Consider the following 15,933-nt stretch of genomic DNA (forward strand, 5'->3'; position numbering starts at 1 on the left):
TGGACCACTTTGAAGCTTTCTTCAATCACTGGTTGACATACAGGCCTTGATGCTCTGGAATAAAGCCTCTGGAATCCAGACGGCCCTGATTTAGTAACTGAGAACACAGGCAGAGACGAGTAGACGTTTTAAAAGAAAAAAAAATCTCTCTTGAAGGAACAAAACAAGAAGAAAAGCCTGCTGAAGGGTTGTTGATTCTGTTTAAGAAGACTCCTATGTGTCCTCTCTGCATTTCGGTGCTAATCTCTGCTAAATTTATATCCTCATTTCAGCAGGTAGTGATCGCCTAGAAAGTTGCAAAACATGCTCTTTCTAAACAGTCTCTTGAAATGAGGCTTCTCACAGGTTCAGTTGAGATTTTCCCACTTAGTGCGAGTGGGCGCGTTTTATCAGTTTTCTTTTTCACAACAAGGAAGCTCGCAGAGACTGGGAACCTCTTGTCTCTGCCGCTCATTTTCCTGCAGGTTCGAACCCGCAGCTGGGTCCCCTCACCCTCTGCGGCTGCCTCTGGGGAGCTGAGCCCTGCCTTCCAGCTCCAGAGCCTTAGCTGTGCAGAATAAGCTGCTAGCCGGAGATTTTGGTGTTTCTTTACAAAAAATAAGAATTCATCATGTCTGTCCTTTATCACAAATGAAACTCATGTGGAATAATTGATTAGGAGGCCTTGCAAAGTATAATGCAAACCATCTGACTGGAAAAGCCAAACCTGGCTGGTCTTCCTCCCAGGAGAGTCACGGCACCCTCACGCCCCACCCGGAGCCCCCCAAGACGCATTCCAGCCTTCCCCTCCCGGGTCCACGCGGCTCAGGTATGAGCAGCTATGGGGGACACTAAGAGCCCTAGAGGGTTCCCGCCTGCAGGGCTCATGTCTGTGGGAAGACGCGTGAACAGAAAGGTCCCTCCTGGAGTCAGAGCTGTGCCACCCTGTGCGCAGGGCTGCGAGAAGCCCGAGGGATTCCCCAACTCTGTGCCTGGGACGTCACTGGAACCACCACTGGCCCTGACCTCGGGGAACCGACAGACTCTGGAGGCTCCCCCTGACCAAAGTGCCTGGATTCAGAACCCGGACGCTGCTCTAAAAGTCAGTCGTTCACCCTGTCCCTTCCCACCAGCAAAGCCACCGCCCGTGTGACAGATGAGGACACCCAGACACCCAGCCCCTTCCCCCACAGGCGTGTGGCCCGTGGGGCAGAGCCAGGAGCAGAGTCTGCCTTTCACCCGTGCCGGAGACATCTGGGTGCCCGTGACAGCGCGTTTGTCACCTCCCGTGCGCTGGGGGAAACCCGTCGCATTGCTGATCGCTTTCCACGAGAATCCCCTCTGCAGGCCTGAGTGCACTGAGCCCTGGTGAAGCCCAGACACAAGAGGGCACTGCAGCCCTGCGCTTCAGCGCCTCTTCGTAGAACCGCTGCAGGGTCAGGTTTCTGGTGATTCACTGGGCGCAGCCTGGTGTCTCGGCTGAAATCAGTGTCCGAACTGCCTCATCTGAATGTGTCAGACCACCCAGTGGGCCACAGGGGACCGACCTGTCCACTGCGGGCAGGAAGTCTTTCTCTGGTGCCTGCTAAGTGCCAGACTTGGGCTGAATGCTGGGCATGCAGACACGAGCAAGGCAAAGGCTGCCCTCAAGTAGCCCAGCGTCTGCAAAATTACCAGCTGGCCGAGGGGGCAAAGGAGCACAGAGGGGAGCCGGCTTGTCAAGCACCTCCTCTGGGGGTGGGCTGCCTGCACTCTGGTTTCTGATGACTGGCAGCATCGGTGTATGTGGTAGCCAGTTAATGAGGGCTCTTAAGTTTCCAAGCTGAGCAAAAAATAGGCTCAAATGACCAAAGGTTATCACTGAACATACCTGTGGAAAAAGGACTTTACTTTATGGGTACAGTAGCAGTCCAGGTGGCCTTCAGGACTGGCCGAAGTGGGTGTGGATGATCTGGGCTGGGGTCTGGACCTTCCGATGCCAGGTTTGCCTGTCTGTAGGTGGGAGAGCTCCAACAAGATTTGAGTCTATGCTCTTAACTAACCCCTGTCTATACTGTGAACATGGGATCGTGATATCCAGGGCTAAGAGGTAAAATCTGATTTGTTAACTGGAGAAAGAATCATCATTCGTGGAGCCTGGAACCTGGATGAAGTCAAGTGTCAGTTGCCCAGTCGTGTCCGACTGTTTGTGACCCTGTGAACTGTAGCCCACCAGGCTCCTCTGTCCGCGGAGTTCTCCAGGCAAGAATACTGGAGTGGGTTGCCATGCCCTCCTCCCGGGGATCTTCCCAACTCAGGGATCGAACCCATGTTTCTTAACTCTCTTGCATTGCAGGCAGATTCTTTACCACTAGCGCCACCTGGGAATCCCCTGTATATGAGGCACGTGACATGTTGACATGTTTTAGGCTTTTTATTCGTATCACCATTTGATTCCAGAACAACTTTTTAAGAGGAAGATGCTAAGGACCAGCTAATAAAGGTAACCTGCAGGACTCCACTCAGCTAGCCAGTGTTGCTGCTAGGATGAACGCTGAGGTTCACTGCCTTTTATAACTGAGAAATATATGTGCATGAGCAACCACGTGAATGGACTGTGTCTGCTGTCATTCCTGGCAATACCATAGGCGACTCTGTACCTCAGTTACTTGTCTGTGAAATGGGGATATAGTGCCTACTTCACAGGGTTATTTTAAAGTCTAAAGGAGTCACTGCATGTAAAACACTTAGAACAATGCCTGATGTGGTGATCATGGTGTAATTATGACATTGTTGCTATTCTTATTATTGTTATCACACTGATTCTACCAAAGCGGGAATAGTCAGAGGAAGCATCACAGAGAAGATGCTGGAGCTGAGCCTTGCAGGCAATGCAGAGGTTTAGAGGAGACTAGGTGGGCAGGGCATCAAGGGGGAGGAGGGCTGAGCAGGCACAAAGATGCGAAACAACGCAGCTTCTCTTCTAAAGGACAAGGCATTGGGGAGGTGTGTGTTGGGTGATAGGAGACTGTCTGAACAGGTCTTTGATTTTGTGCCAAGGGTTTCAACTTTGTCATGTGGGGATTGGAGAGCGACTCGGGGTATTAATCAGAAGAGTGCCAAGGTCAAAACTGTGTGGGAATCCTTGGGCAGAGGTGAGGAGGGAAGTGCTGAAAGTGTTCCCATGGCAATGGGAGGTGGCGGGAGATGCTTCAGCAGGTGCGGTTGAGGAGACCTGCTGAGGAATCAGATATGACAGTGTGAGAGAGTTGAGTGTAGATTTACTTCCCTTTAAAAGAAGTGGTCTGCTTGTTCTACATCCTTGAGTCCAAAAGGAAGAGCAGGACGCTCTGTATCCACCAAGCGTCAGGAGCCGTAGGGGATCCACTCCTGGTCACCCCGGTACCCCACAGTCAGGCGGCACCCCCAGCTCACAGATCCTGCACCGAGAGCTGAGGCCTCTGCCCTCGGGATACACACCCAGCTCTTGGCGATCACTCCCGCTTACACTCCGTGGACTGACTGTGAGGGGCGAGGGGAAGTGATACGGGCTGGTGGGCCGCAGAGGGCAGAAGCAGGCAGACCGAGGGGCGCGTTAGAGTCCCACTGGCCACAGTCCTTCAGTCTGAGTCAAGACTTGATCAAGTTCAAAAGAAAAGAAGACTTAAAGTGTAGCCTGTCGTCATTGGGGTTATAATAGAAGTCTCATTTCTTTGCATTCTGAATTTGTACATCCAAATAAATACGCTTCTCAGGAAGCCGCACAGCTGTTCTGACAAGAGGTTATTGCCCAGAAGAATTTACTATATTTCTTGCAGTATCACCTTCTTGGACCAGGCTCCCAAGGAATCTGTAGTTCTTCCCTTAATTATAGACTTGATTGTTGACAGTTATTGTAATCATCAAACTTAAAATACCTTTGTTATGTAATTTAGCTCTAAGTGATCTTTTGCACTTTTTAAAAACCAGAGCAAACATCTAAAAAAGGTAATTGGCAATTTTGAGATTATTCAAGACAACAGGCCACAGCCTCTGAACCTTACAGTTTCCCAAGGCATACATCTTGTCCATGAATAGTTTGTCCTTCATTTATTCAGCAAATATCCATTGACCACTTACTCTGAATAAGACACTGTACATTTTCCTTGTGGGATACAGAGTTGTATAAAATGGGTTCCTAAGCTCCACATATAGTTGAAAAGATAAGACATGAATGTATCATTAGAGCTCCAATCAGAACTTAATCACATTGGTTAAAATTCATCCCAGAACTATCAGATCACAGTACCAGCAGATAATTAGAAGTATTATCACAAGTGTGAGAGACAGCACAATACAGGAGCTGTGGGAAGTCTACTCATAAGAACCTTGACCCCACCCTGGTCCAGATCCAGCTCGAACACACACAGGGATGAATGCAACAGCCAGTTTCACTATTTCTCTTGTAGTTTGCCTAACCTCACAAAACTGATCAAACTAAGCTCCTTCCTTCACATTCATACTTTGTATTCTGTGAATTATGCTAAACATCTAAAAACTTCACCCAGGGTGATGCATATGGGGCATGAAAGTTTTGCTATAGCTCAAAGGCAGAAGAGAAGTGAAAGGCAAAGGCAAAAAGGAAAGATATACCCATCTGAGTGCAGAGTTCCAAAGAATAGCAAGGAGAGATAAGAAAGCCTTCTTAGGAGGACAATGCAAAGAAATAGAGGAAAACAATAGAATGGGAAAGACTAGAGAGCTTTTCAAGAAAATTAGAGATATCAAAGGAGCATGTCATGCAAAGATAGGCACAATAAAGGACGAAAATGGTTTAGGCCTAACAGAAACAGAAGATATTAAGAAGAGTTGGCAAGAATACACAGGATAACTATAGAAAAAAGATTTTAATGACCCAGATAACCATGATGGTGTGATCACTCACCTAAAGCCAGATATCCTGGAATGCCAAGTCAAATGGGCCTTAGGAAACATCACTACAAAGCTAGTGGAGGTGATGGGATTTCAGTTGAGCTATTTCAAATCCTAAAAGATCATTCTGTTAAAGTGCTATATTCGATATGACAGCAAATTTGGAAAACTCAGAAGTGGCCACAGGGCTGGAAAAGGTCAGTTTTCGTTCCAATCCCAAGGCAATACCAAAGAATGTTCAAACTACTGCACGAATACATTCATTTCACATGCTAGCAAGGTCATGCTCAAAATTCTCCAAGACAGGCTTCAACAGTACATGAACCAAGCACTTTCAGATGTTCAAGCTGGATTTAGAAAAGGCAGAGGAACCAGAAATCAGAGACTGCCAACATCTGTTGGAAAATTTTTCATAGAAAAAGCAAGAAAATTCCAGAAAAACATCTACTTCTGCTTCATTGACAACAATAAAGCCTTTGACTGTGTGTATCACAACAAACTGTGGGAAATTCTTAAAGAGATGAGAATAGCAGACCACCTTACCTGCCTCCTGAGAAATCTGTATGCGGGTCAAGAAGCAACAATTAGAACTGGACATGGAACAACAGACTGGTTCCAAATTGGGAAAGAAGTACGTCAAGGCTGTATATTGTCACCCTGCTCATTTAACTTATATGCAGGGTACATCATGTGAAACGCTGGGCTGGATGAAGCATAAGCTGGAATCAAGATTGCTGGGGAAAATATCAATAACCTCAGATATGCAGATGACAGCACCATTATGGCAGAAAGCGAAGAGGAACTAAAGAGCCTCTTGATGAAAGTGAAAGAGGAGAGTGAGAAAGCTAGCTTAAAGCTCAGCATTCAAAAAACTAAGATCATGGCATCTGGTCCCATCACTTCATGGCAAATAGATGGGGAAACAATGGAAACAGTGAAAGATTTTATTTTCTTGGGCTCCAAAATCGTTGCAGATGGTGACTGCAGCCATGAAATTAAAAAACGCTTGCTCCTTGGAAGAAAAGTTATGACAAACCTAAGCAGCATGTTAAAAAGCAAAGACATTACTTTGCCGACAAAGGTACATATAGTCAAAGCTAGGTTTTTCCAGTAGTCATGTATGGATGTGAGAGTTGGACTTTAAAGAAAGCTGAGTGCCAAAAAATTGATGCTTTTGAACTGTGGTGCTGGAGAAGACTCTTGAGAGTCCCTTGGACATCAAGGAGATCCAACCAGCCCATCCGAAAGGAAATCAGCCCTGAGTGTTCATTGGAAGGACTAATGCTGAAGCTGAAACTCCAATACTTTGGCCACCTGATGTGAAGAGCTGACTCATTGGAAAAGACCCTGATGCTGGGAAAGATTGAAGGTGAGAGGCAAAAGGGTCGAAAGAGAATGAGATGGTTGGATGGCATCACTGACTCAATGGACATGAATGAGTTTGAGCAAACTCTAGAAGATGGTGAAGTACAGGGAGCGCTGGTGTGCTGCAGTCCGTGGGATTGCAAAGAGTTGGACATGACTGAGCGCCTGAATAACAACAAAAGGCAGATAGTTCCTAAAACCTAACACTTCTGTGAATCGATTTCCCAAAGATACTAGCTGACTTTGGGGAGCATACAGAGGCCCCTCCCATTTTGTTACTGGGATGGTTTCTCCGACTTTGCCTGTCATGTGCCTGAAATGTGACATGTAATTCTCGAGCAAGAGGTCACGTGTGAATGTGAAAGGTTAACGTGACACTTTTCACCACCATTTGTGAGCAGGTGGAACCACCCCTGATTTCGGTGAAGCCCTCTGCGTGATGCTCCTTACCCGGCTGCATGGGACCTATGGTCACTTTCCAGGGGCCCCATGAACCTGGATTGAAGCAGGACTCAGTGCTGCGAGGCATGGCAGGGGAACCCCCAAACCCCACGCGCGATGTCAGCGATAACAAGGTTTCAAAGTCAAACACAACATTATCCATCTGCAGTGTTGACAAGGAAGTAACATCTTTGGAAACAAACATTTTCATTCTCTGCAGTAGTTCTGTGAGGCTTGGCTCGCCCCCTGCTTATTAGTCTGATAATATCACCTCAGTGTATGAACCTTGTGATCAAGCATACATAATTCATGAACTGGCAAATAAAGAGATCCGGATGCTGTGCCCAGCAGAGCCGTGGCCCATCTTCTGCACTGGCTGGAGCCTTCCTGTGCTCACCCAACTGGCTGCTGGCCTTTGAACCGTTAATCCGTGCTCAAGAGATATTTGGGTGGTGATCACCAGTCTGCCTGAGTCTCTGTTGTTCATATAGCATGAGTTTAGCTTCTGGTGGGAATTACCCGTCACACAAATTCCTCTGAGGACACAGATGAGAGCAATGAGGACAAGCACTGTCTCTATGGTTTCCTGTTAGTCTGACAACTTTTTTCCTTTCCAGACTGTGTCATTTTTCATCACTTTATTCTCATCTGTAATTGTCACATCTCTCCATCCAGTCGAGCAGGTATAAACTCATGTTCTGAAATGAGTGGGACTGGCAACCGAGACGGAAAAAATAAGTATTTTCTGTTTGCAAGTCTGTGATGTACTTCAAAGCTTTTCTGTTTATAATTTGAATTTCTCCCCATCTGGCGGCAGGATCTTTATTGACCAGAACTACCTTATGGGTTGATTGTGACTTTGCTTGCTTCTGTGTGGTTATTTTCCCACTCGGAAACAACATAAACTTGGAACTCAGGTTTTTTTTTTAACTTGAGCCAAAATAGTCTCTGTCAGCTACCCGGAGTTTTTAAAAGACCAAATGTTGTTTTTATGGCAGTTGTCTCTTTGTAAGCAAAGGCTGAGCAAACAGAACTGTTTTTGTGCAATTTCTGCTTGAGCAAAGGGGCAGCAGCTGAGACATGCTTAACCTATCAAGGACGTAAGAAATCTCAGGAAGGGGCAAAGAGACTCATAATATTAATAAATATTTTTGTGACTGCACGTGTGTGTTCACAGGTGGCTGCTCACATGAGTCTAGGTGTGTGCACATGAGTGTGTCCATAGGTGAACACATGGAGAATTGAGTGTTTAGTAAATGACCTGATTGACAGAGGCATTTACAATGGGACATGATTATCTGCTCTCATTTCAAAGCATGTCCTGTGTCCGAGGACGAGCCGAAAGGGGATGACACGGAAGGGATGCTAAGAGGGAGCAGACAGGTGGTCCTGCTTCTCCATCACCCACTTCCTGCCCCTCCCCGCCTTACCCATCAGGCTGAAAACAGCGCCTCCTTCTGGGCACAGGTGTGGAGCATCTCCCCTCCCCAGGGTCCGTGTTTGTATCTCACGGGAGGCTGCAGTCGATCACAGCATGCTGACGTCTGTGCAGACCAGCTGCCTCGGCCTCCCAGAGCCAGTGAGGTGAGGCAGGGTCTCCGCAGCACCCAGCCCTGCACCTGATGGGCACCCAGACTGGTGGTGTCATCATTTTTGCTGTTCCTCTTATTAAGAATAGACCTTAGCCACCCTGTATTCCAGAGTTGGGACTCAGGTAAGAAACACCCCTTGACTGGAACCACAAGTAGCTGGTGGCCGAGCTGACCCAGACAGGACTGGAGACCACGTCCTGACTCCTGGGTCCGTGTGCAGACCCCAGAATGGTGTACCTTCTTCCGGGGACTGTTTCTGTGCCTGGCTGTCTTCCTCTGCTAGCCTCTGAGCTTCCTGGTGGCAGATATGTCTGTCTTCTTCTGCCCGTATCCCTGGGACCTGGCCCTGCTCCCTAAACATGGTAGAGTCTCCATATATGTTTGTCGGGTTGAATCACATGCAAAGTAAGAAGAAACTGCAAATAGGAGCTGTTGGAAGGATAGCAGTTAAACAGAGTGCTGTTGGATTCTGACCGTCTAGAGAGACTTGGGCCACTGTGGTCTGTGCAGAGACAGGCAGAAGGGAGGGATTGCAGGCAGCAGTGACGAACACGTGAAAGCTTCCTGCTGTTCAGAACAACGCGTTTAATCAGGTAGCTCTTGGCTGGATGCAAGTGAGATCGTTTGGAAGAAGAGGAAGAAAAGTAAGGAAAACCAACTTAAAGCTTCAGTGGTGAAGCCCCTCTGAAGGCTCTTTAGTAAAGGTGTCCTTAATTGTTTAAAATGAGTTTAGCAGGCTCCCCTTGAAGTGTTGCAGGCTCCCTGAAATCATGTGTGTGGGCCTCCTGGGTTTAGTGTGTTTCTTCTCCTCTTAAAGAAATCCTCAGCAACACTAACCCAGGTCTGGTCAAAGGATCACAAAGCCCAAATATCTTACTCTGAATTGGGAATCTCCTGCTTTTTCTCCATTTCTTGTGAGTTTGTTTTGAGTTAGGTGTTTTCCTAAATTATCTGCCAATTTTCAGGAGCCCAAGCATCATAGAAATCTCAAAACGATGGGTGATCTTAAAATTCACAGAGTCACGGGTTGAGGCCACCTCGGCCAGAGGAGTGTGCGTGATGGCATGAGAGGAGAAGGACCCAGCACCTCGACCACGACGCCCATGGACCTGGGGGCGGGCCCTCACAGAGGAGGTAGTTGGATAGGATTAGGTTATAATTAATCCGTTTAAATTATACGTACAGGCTGGTTTTTAACTTCGGTGTCCACCCACAATGCAGAAGACCCCAGTTCGATTCCTGGGTCAGGAAGATCTGCTGGAGAAGGGATAGGCTACCCACTCCAGTATTCTTGGGCTTCCCTTGTGGCTCAGTTGGTAAAGAATCCACCTGCAATGATGGAGACCTGGGTTCGATCCTTGGGTTGGGAAGATCCCCTGGAGAAGGGAAAGGCTACCCACTCCAGGATTCTGGCCTGAAGAATTCCATGGACTGTATAGTTCCAAGGGGTCTCAAAGAGTCAGACACGACTGAGCAACTTTTACTTTAGATGTAGCTTTTATATGTATTGTTTCTGTTCGGCTATTCTAAAGAATGTGACCTGATGTGTGTACTCGGTCATGTCCAACTCTTTGTGATGCCATGGGCTGTAGCAGGCTCCCCATCTGTGGGATTCTCCAGGAAAGGATACTGGAGTGGGTTGCCATTTCCTACCCCAGGGGATCTTCCAATTCAGGGATCAAACACAGGTCTCTTGCATCTCCTGCATTGGCAGGCAGATTCTTTACTACTGTGCTACCTGGGAAGCCCATTCTAAAAAATATTCTATATTAAAATGACAGGAAAGATGACATGGTTGTGATGTGGCTCTCAGAAAAAAGAGAATACAATTCAGATCCTGTGAGTAAAGACAGCCACCCTCGGTGCTTAGAGAAAAGGGTTGGGGGCAGAGGGGTTGCTGAGTATCAGGAAGGAAACTAGGACCTGATTAAAGGACAGGACCCAGAGGGTGGTCTTAGGGGATCCTTCTTTAGCTGGTTTAAATACGCTGCCTTGATACACGACGACCAAGCATATGCTTAGGAAGCTGTCTTCATGAGCTGCTAGTCCACTCAGCAAACGTTTTGTTCACGACATTGACTCCCAGATTCAGGACAGGTACTGGCATGACTCAGATCCCCGGCCCGAAGATTTGTGTGTGTGTGTGTGTGTGTGTGTGTGTGTGAGTCTGGGGAGGGGAGAGTAGTGGAAACTTTGCAGGAGCAATTATGGTGTGTGTGTGTGTGTGTGTGTGTATTGTAGTGGAAACTTGGTAGGAGCAGTGTGTGTGTGTGTGTGTACAGTAGTGGAAACTTGGTCGGAGCAGGTGTGTTTTTTGAAAGTGGCATTCATCATGACAGTTGCTGCCGTTGGTACCGAGGGCACCTTTTGAGGCACAGTCAGGAAGGACGCAGGAGAGGAATCTGCAGCCGTTCCGTGAGGAGCCGGCTCCCTTGTCTGCATCTGCGCGTCCCTGCCCTGTGACGTCATACCAGTTCATTCACCTTGCTGGTAGGTGTCTGTATTGTTTACAGTGTCTATCCGTAACAAGTAAAGCTGCTACGAATATTCCTATAAAATAGAGCTAATTACTAAATAACATGAACCCAAGCAACAGTGCGACTGAAGTGGACCATACATGAGACAGGCAGTTTGCAGTCCACGCACATGAATTGCACAGGCAGTTGTCCAGCGTCAACCCACTCAATATTTGAAGAAGGTAGATCAAAGCAGCACCAAGATAAATACGTGCCTGTGAGGACGGTAAAATCAAACACAAACAAACAAACGAAACAACCCCACACATACCTTTTTCAAGTTATAGCCTAGACCTCCGTTCGCCTTTAGCCGTAGGCTGACGAGACCATGTGCATTGGCATCCCAGTCTCTGCTCATTGTGGTAACGCCCTGGTGTTACCAGACCACCCTCCCATCACATGTGATTCACGGCCCCTCCTCTGGAGAGGTTTTCCAGCTCCATCGTCAAGCACACCGGAGTGCACATGAACTGTGGCCCCGGGCATTTTTCGGCAGCTCCCTCTGATTTCCTGCAGCCATGGGTGCATACCTTCCAGATGAAGGCTGCCCTCTCAGCCTGGATCCCGGAGGAGGACCAGCATGGCCGCAGCTGACCAGTTCCCCAGGATGTCACAGCCTCAAGGGTTGAGCTCCCGTTGTATTAAAGCACCAAGATTTGGGGGGATTGTGTTTGAAACCACAAACCTATTTAGTGAAAACTGACTGTACGGCCTTTTTAACACAGCAGTTCCAATGCCATTAATGAGCTTAACCAGCACAGTCTTACCTGTGTGTGAAGATACGTGTTAGAGGATTTCTGTGACAGTGTTTTTAGCAACAATAACAACAAAACAGAAGGAAACAGTGTGAATATCCATCAGTAGGGAGTGGACCAAAGACATATGATGTGTCCACATAACAGAATGCTATACATCTGTTTAAAACGAAGGTTTACCACTTGTGGAAATCATTTCCATCGTCATGGTACTGCAGCATCTACCATTCTGCAGCTTGATGTTTTCATGTAATGTGGTACAATAAATCCCCTACATACGAACCTCCAAGATGCAAGCTTCCAAAGATGCACATGTGTGTTCCATCAGCGCCAGGCGTGAGAGACCCTGCAGCTGGCCCTCCGTCTCCCATCGCTGGCCATCCTTCAGCTCCACCACCTCCCACCTCCCCTCCCTCCCCCAGCCATTCCTGCCTGTTCACGGATGCCAGCCCCTGAGAGCCAGCTGTTGTGCTGGACTACTGTGCTTTTCAAGATACTGTCCTGTGAGATTAAACATACTTCCTTTATCTCTGTGTGTGTGTTTTATGTATTATTTGTGTGAAAAGAATTATAAACCTATTGCAGCACAGTATTAGGCAGCCAGTTGTGTCGGCTCACTTTGTTGGGCTTACAAACAAACTGGACTTACGGACGTGCTCTCGAGTGTAACTCTTTCATATGTAGGGGGCTTACGGCATTTTCCACACTTGCCCATGTGTCTCCTGCACGCTGCGGTCTCCCACTGGGTGGGCAGACTGCATTCACAGGGTCCCTCCCCTGCCCACAGCTCGCCCAGCAGCTGTTGCTCAGATGCAGTGGCAGTTAAGAGCAGTCTCCATGCCTCTGTTTGTCCATGCACAGGGCCCGCTCTGAGACGAGCGCAGAGGTGGGACCCTCTGGCCGTGGGTCAGGTGTCATCAGGTTTCACAGCTGTGGCTGAGTCGTCCTCCCAGGCGGCTATGCCCACTCACCTGCTGGGCGTTTGGCTTTGTTGTCCTGCTGTTGTCAGACTAAATATCAAAGCAGTTCAAACTACTGAGGTGTGCTGTGTTATACAGTATGTGGTGTATGTATTATTATTAACACATTTTTGTTGTTTAGTCACTCAGTCGTGTCCAACTCTTTGCAACCCCATGGACTGCGGCATGCCAGCCTTCCCTGTCCATCACCAGCTCCCGGAGCTTGCTCAAACTCATGTCCGTTGAGTCAGTGACACCACCAAACATCTCATCCTCTGTCATCTCTTTCTCCTCCTGCCTTCAATCTTTCCCAACATCGGGGTCTTTTTCAGTGAGTCAGTTCTTTGCATCAGGTGGCCAAAACACTGGGGCTTCAGCTTCAGCATCAGTCCTTCCAATGAGTGTTCAGGACTTATCTCCTTTAGGATGGACTGGTTGGATCTCCTTGCAGTCTACGGGACTTTCAAGAGTCTTCTCCAACACCACCGTTCAAGAGCATCCATTCTTCGGTGCTCAGCTTTCCTATGGTCCAGCTCTCACATCTGTACATGACTAGTGGAAAAATGTATTTTTGCCACATGATATTGTTTGGTTACCATCTATCATGTGGCAATAATATCTTTTAAATACACACGGAAATGATAAATACTAACTCCAAGGTAAGTCAGCCTCTGGGAAGGGAGCAGACTGAGATTAGGGGACACGGGTGACTTCAAATCTGTGTGTTAAGTTTTATCTCTAAAAAGTAACTCAATGTGCTACAACTTAAAAATTCGATAAAGCTGCATATTTACATGAAAGGGTTTTTTTTTAATGTTTGAAATAATTACTTATTTGTAAATTTGACCACTTACACGCAGAGAATACTTGAGTGGGTAGCCATTCCCTTCTCCAGGGGATCTTCCCAACCCAGGGATCAAACCCAGGTCTCCTGCATTGCAGGCAGATTCTTCACCAGCTGAACCACCAGGGAAGCCCAACATACAAAAAACATTTTAGGACATTTTAGAATAATTTAGGTTACTTCTGGAAAGTGGGGTGAGAAGGACCTTTTACTTGTCACTTTATTCCTTCCTGTGGTGTTTGAATTTTTTTAGAAACATGTGCCAAGTTCACTGGGCTTCCCAGGGGGCTCAGTGGTAAAGAAACCATCTGCCAGTGCAGGAGACATAAGAGACTCGGGTTCGATCCCTGCGTTGGGAAGATCCCCTGGAGGAGGGCATGGCACCTCACTCCAGTATTCTTGCCTGGAGACTCCCATGGACAGAGGAGCCTGGCAGCCTACTGTCCCTGGGGTCACAAAGAGTCGGACACACCTGAAGGAATGTAGCTCACATGCCCGCATCAAGTTTGTGCATTTGAAAATAAGGGCCCCATCCAGGCTCAACAACTTCCCTGCTATACTGCTGGGACAGAAGACTTAAAGCTCTCAAAGCCTGTGTTTTCTCATCTGCAAAATACGGTTGGAAGCACCTGCTTTGTAGAGCCGCTGGGAGGACTAGGAATTATTCATATAAACACCTAGCAGAGTGCCTTTGACATAGTAGGCACTAAATAAATAATCACTGTTTGCATTATTAATAAGAATGGAGGACGTGCTCTGTTTGCAAATGTGTTCGCCCTGAAATGTTCGGAGGAAGGAACTCAGCTTGTCTGTCAGTACCTGCTCTGTTCTTCCACACACACGCCCCATGGGGAAACGGATCTTCCAGCCAGAAAACTTAGCTTGTCTCAATAATTGAAACCCACCGCCGGCGCTTAGCCCCTTCAGTGAGCGCCGTCCCTTTAGGCTAAATGCACAGAGTCTCCCAACCCTGCTGCTCCCTCCCCACCCCGGGTCGAAGGTGCCTGGTTCCGCAAACAAAAAGGCACGACACCCAGTACCACTTGATTTCAGGTAAACAACAAATGAATTTTTAGTCGTAAATCCCAGTGCTGCCTGGGACATATTTATACTGAAAATACATATTGTTTATCTGAAATTCAAATGTAACTGGATAACCTGCATTTGATCTGGGCATCCTACCCATGGGGAAATGGAGGAGGGGCACCCAGCGGGTCAGACGAGGCCCCAGACCTCCTGGACTTTGTGTCTGGGTCTGGTCCCGGACAGGGACAGGCAGTCCACGGCTGCTGTGACCGCTGTCTGTCCCTCAGCCCTGCTGGCCCCGGGGTGCCCCCTGGCTGGAGCAGCCCCTCGTGCCTCTCACAGTACCTCGGACCCCATGGCTTCTCTGCCGCATCCTCTCTGGGCCCTGGACTGGGATTCCGCTCTGCAGCCTCTGAGTGTGGCCGGGGCTCTGAGCCTTGCGGTGGTGGGACGCACGCAGACCCCCGGCTCACAACTCAGCCCCTTGTCACCGGGCCCCTTGGAAGTGGGCAGGGAGTCCTGATGGTGATCCTGGGGAAGCTGCCCAAATAGTGTGAACCCCCAGCATAGATGCAGCCTCCCCATGAGCTCAGAGCACCCCCGAGTCCCCTGCCCGAGGCAGAGGAACAGCAGCCCCGCCCACCAGGCCCCGGGACACATCATCCCCTCTGCCCACTGCTGCCCACCCGCCTTCACGGCCTCTCTCCCTGCCGTCTCCCCAGATCACCAGGGCCAAGGGGCAGCCTCCCCAGCTCCTTCCTGTGTGGTCTGAGGTCCTTCGCTCAGCGTTCAGTCCACAGATATGTGATCAAGCCCCAACTATGTTCTAAACAGCATTCTAGATGCTGGAGATAATGGCAGTAAATAAGACCAAGTTTCAGAATTTGCTCATATAAATTCTAGGGCTTCTGTTCTAGTGCAGTTGAAATGAACAGTGGACACATATGCTGAAAATGCATACTCTCAGGTCCTGATGTCATGGCAGGAGGCAGCGCTCTGTAAAGAAGAGGGGAGTGGGGCCGGGCTGGGGGGTGGTGGGGGTGGGAGTTTCTCTTGCATCGGGATTTGGGGGGATGGAGGAGGTGTGTGAGCAGAGACTTAATGAAGACAAAGCCTGTGTCTGGGAGCAGAGACTTCAGGCAGAGAGGACAGTAGCCTGGGATGGGGATGGGGAACAAGACTGGTGTCCTTCACATCCTGCACGAAGGCCCACCACCACCACACTACCCCCAGTGGAACAGGAGTGCAGAGAAGGCACAGAGGTGAGGCTGGAAAAGTCCACGCCTGCCTCTCAGTATGCCTTCAGAATATCTGAAAAGTAAGTTTGGGAGGCCTTTTCTATTGCCAGACTCTCCTTTTGCTAAAGAGGGTAACAAAGTTGACCTACAGACGGCCTGCAGCTGGCCAGGCCCCCGTCTCACTCCAGGCCTGCAGCTTCAGGACAACCTAAGAGCTGGAAGCTGCATCAGGGAACAGGGAAACACGGCTGAACACTTGCACAGTGATCGTGTTACCCTACAAGTGTTACCCAGCCATTACAGGAGACAGGAGGGGAGGGCTTCCCCC

The 15,933-nt window shown here is 48.5% G+C and overlaps 1 protein-coding gene across 7 annotated transcripts in view; it reads left to right on the top strand.

The window, feature by feature from the left end:
• Positions 1 to 15,933, top strand: part of DPP6 (dipeptidyl peptidase like 6) — a 1,059,086-nt gene that overhangs the window by 1,008,919 nt on the left and 34,234 nt on the right. The gene's annotated exons all lie outside the window — the stretch shown is intronic.

The sequence above is a fragment of the Cervus canadensis genome, chromosome 3 (assembly GCF_019320065.1).
Source record: "Cervus canadensis isolate Bull #8, Minnesota chromosome 3, ASM1932006v1, whole genome shotgun sequence".
Classification (NCBI taxonomy): Eukaryota; Metazoa; Chordata; class Mammalia; order Artiodactyla; family Cervidae; genus Cervus; species Cervus canadensis.